Source organism: Rattus norvegicus, chromosome 9 (assembly GCF_021556685.1).
Source record: "Rattus norvegicus strain SHRSP/BbbUtx chromosome 9, alternate assembly SHRSP_T2T, whole genome shotgun sequence".
In the NCBI taxonomy this organism is placed as follows: domain Eukaryota; kingdom Metazoa; phylum Chordata; class Mammalia; order Rodentia; family Muridae; genus Rattus; species Rattus norvegicus.
Genome location: NC_141542.1, coordinates 48,338,838 through 48,342,658, shown reverse-complemented (window position 1 = coordinate 48,342,658; position 3,821 = coordinate 48,338,838). Strand labels below are relative to the sequence as shown.

At 48.2% G+C, this 3,821-nt stretch overlaps 1 pseudogene; it reads right to left on the bottom strand.

Annotated features, from left to right (window-relative positions):
• Window positions 1–251: 251 nt before the first annotated feature.
• LOC148003674 (uncharacterized) lies at window positions 252–3,389 on the bottom strand (annotated as a pseudogene).
• Window positions 3,390–3,821: the final 432 nt, after the last annotated feature.

The window sequence follows — 3,821 nt, the reverse complement described above, 5'->3', positions numbered from 1 at the left end:
CCTTCATAGTAAGGGGATGTTACATCATTTGCAATAGAAACCAAGCTTACCCCCACACCTACGATTGGGGGACCTATCTAGATGGAACCCAGGGCAAACATAAAATTCTTATTTCCAAAGCACACTCCTCAAGTGAGCATCACAGCAAAACCAGTCATGTCTCTGATATAACCACTTATCTGACATGCAAGTTCAGGGAGCTTTTTAAAGATCTGAGTGTCCCTCTAGGTCTCAGCCCCAAGCCCCAACAGCTAGTACGTGACTGGTGAGGGCTGACACTTGATGGCTGTTGGGGTGGTCAGCAGTACCAGGTACAGTCCTTTCCTGCGAGGCTCAAGTGTCTGGGCCTGGTATTGTCGTACGTAGGCAGAGTCTCTGACCTGGAACTGGTGAGATGTCTCAGGGGTCCTTGGGGCATAGGCTGCTGCCAGCTGTGACCAGACTTCTTTCTGTATCATCTGTAGGTCTTTTAGCCTGGCATACAAATCATTATTACTATGACATGTTGGTTCAATAACATCATCTAATACAGTCAGAGGAGCTGAGGCCTCATATAAGATCTCAAAGGGGGTAAGGCTGAATCTGGAAGGGGTTTTCTGGCTCTGAAGAGAGTAAGAGGAAGGAGTGCCACCCAGTCTGCGCCAGTTTCCATGGTCAATTTGGTCACAGTCTCTTTTAGAGTTCTATTCATTCTCTGTACCTGTCCTGAGCTTTGAGATCTGCAGATGCAATGTAATTTCCAATCGACCTTTAAATACTTGGCCACACCCTGGCTTACCTGGGCAACAAAGGCAGGGCCGTTGTCTGACCCGATTACCTTGGGTACCCCAAACCGGGGAAAGATTTCTTCCAGTATCTTCTTGATGACTACTGAGGCTGTCTCTTGCTTGGTGGGGAAAGCTTCTACCCATCCTGAAAAGGTATCTACAAACACTAGGAGATACTTGTAACCATGTTTTCCTGGCTTTATCTTAGTGAAGTCCACTCCCCAGTAGGCCCTGGGCTGGTCCCCACGGAACCTCCTGCCAGAGTCAGCTTTATTCCTGCAAACATTTACCTTTTGGCATGGTGCACATCGGTGTACTATCTGCTCCACGAGATACTTGAGACCTGGGCCATAATAGTTTTTGAAAATGTCTGGATGAGTTTGCTTACCCCTAAGTGAGTCCATTGATGCATTTGTTTTATCATGGCCTCTGCCTGTTTTTGTAGCAGGATCTTCTTTCCTGTTGAGGTGTACCAGAGTCCCTTCCTCGGCCTGGCTGGGTCATGGAGGGCCCTTAACAGAGCCAGAATCTCTTCTTTGTTTTTAACCTCCTTGCCCTCAGATGTCAGCAGGCCCCTCTGCTGGTGGGCTGTGGCAAAGGCATACCTGCTGTCCATATAGATGTTAAGTGTGTTTCCCAGCTCAAGGGCTTTGGTGAGGGCAGTGAGCTCTGCCCTCTGAGCAGAGGTGCTTTCTGGTTGGGCCTGAGCCCAGATGACTCTGTTTCCATCTACCACTGCTACCCCAGCCCGTCATTTTCCTTCCTCTAAGAAGTTGCTCCCATCCGTGAACCCGGTGGCATCTGCCCCCTCTAGTGGCTGGTCAGTCAGATCTTGATGCCACCCCTGTGCTTCAGTGAGCACCTGCTGATAGTTGGTCAGGGTCTAGGAGCAGGGTGGAGTAAGGGGTAAGGGCAGTTTGGGATCACGAGGAGCAAGTGGGATACCCAGCCCATGCCAAGGTCCACTGTTCTTCAGGTAGTCCATGAATATTGTTTGTTGCTGGTAGCCCCCTGTATCCAAGGTCTTTTGCTGGACACTGGCCCATTTGGGCGTAGGAGCACAGAATGTTGGGTTCCCAAATATTTCAAAAACAACTGGGTAGGCTTCCCTTCCATCTTTGTGCATAGCCAGCACTCTAGGACTGAGAGGCTTGCCTTCAGAGCCACTGGAGAGATGCCTCCTCTGTTTCCTGGGGCAGTTCCTGACCCAGTGTCCTTTTTCCTTACAATAGGCACACTGATCTTTAGCCAGGAATTCTCTTCTGTTGCCAGGTACTGTCTTCCTAGGTTCCCTAAATACTGTGGCCAGTATATGTTCCTCTCCTGTCTTTTAGCTCTCTAACTTCCTCTTCTTTCTGTCTTTTTTCCCCCTAGCTTCCTGTTCTTTTTGCTTTCTTTCCTCTTTATCTTTCTCAGTCTCTCTGTTATGATATCTTCCGAATTTTCTTCTACAGCTATTAGATGCTGTCCACTTATGTGTACAGACCCTGAACCACACTTCAACCTTACTTTCTCTGTAACTTGTAGCTGACTGGTCTATGAAGGCCACAGTAACAGTGGCCTTGTGTTCTTCTGTTGTAGGGTTATAGTGCATGAACTGATGGAAAGCTTCCATCAAACATTTCAAGAACGCTGAGAGGGGGATTCTGTCTGCCCCTGGACCATTTCCCTTACCTTAGCCAAATTGGTGAGGCATTTTCCAGCCCCTTGGAGACCTAACCACTGGAGTCTGGCGGTAGACCTGCAGCGCTCCCTAACTTCAGGGGTATTGAAGTCAACAGGCAGGAGTGAGGGCCTTCCATCCAGGCCTGGAACATTCTTTCTGGCCTCTAGTAGGATTCTGTATTTCCTTGGTGGTAAAGAGGACCTGTAACAGCTATTAACAAGTATCTCAAGTGGGCTAGTGAGAAAAAGAAGAGAGTCTAGAAAATAGAGGTCCGCCAAAGAGGACAAATAGCATTCAGTCACACAGCTAAACCAGGAAGCTTTCTTGGGACAAAAAGGCCAGTGCAAAAATAAGCACAAGCCTTGTGCCTGTAAAACAGAAAGGCAAGCAGAGGGGCAGCTGATCTTTGAACAGGTCCAAAGCCTGTTCCGAATTCTGACTGGCAAAGTTCCTTGAAGTTTGCTGCAGATTCCTTCAGAAACTACTTTAGGGGCTCCCCTGACCCCCCCACAACCTGGGGCATTTTGACACAGGGGCAGGAACTGACTGCTGCGGGGATAGGATCAAAGGCACTCTCTATGACAATGATGACTGATGGGGAAGGTGACTTAATGCTGGAGACCCATTCCTCTCTTGGAATAGGGCCAGCGGATAAGGGCAGGGAGGCTGGCTCCCTCAGAGAACATTCTCTTAATGAACGTTCTCCCTCTGTGAGCAAGTATTGAAGGTCTGGCCACTGAAGGCAGCGACTGGAATTTTTTTTTCAGGGCCAAAGGTCTTCTAACAGTCTTTAAAACAATCACTAACTCTACGATATCTTTTTGCTGTCAAAGCATCAGCCCTGACCAGCGGCCCTATCACCTTGAAACTCCTCCGGTGCCTACTTGGCCTGAGCTGTGCAGCAGCCTGTGTGCAGCCTGCAGCTTGCTAGCGGCCCGAGCACCTGCGACCCTCATCTTCTCCTTGGGGAGGAGGCTCAAAAGAGAAAGAAAAAACTCCCTGGCAGAAAACAATTTCTCTCAAGCACATTATTTCCAAGTTAAGCACCAGGAGGACCAAGTAAAACCCTTTGACAAACAAAACAAACAGTTCCATGATTTCAAACACAGTCGTCAGTCCAAGTCCAAAAATGAAACAAAAGCCAAAAGACACTCAATACCACAGAAAACAAACAAGACAAACAAGACCAAGACAAGGCACCCTATATGCAATTTCCACAAATGCCTGACACTTTCAGTGCCTGGCCCAAACTGCAGCTGAACCTTGGCTGCTTCCAGGTTGAGGTGGACCGTTCCTGATCCTACTTCGTTCTTACAGCTTTGTTTCTCGCGTCTATGAAACTATGAAACTTTATTTCTTCATTGGTGCTTCAGTGGTAGAATTCTTAC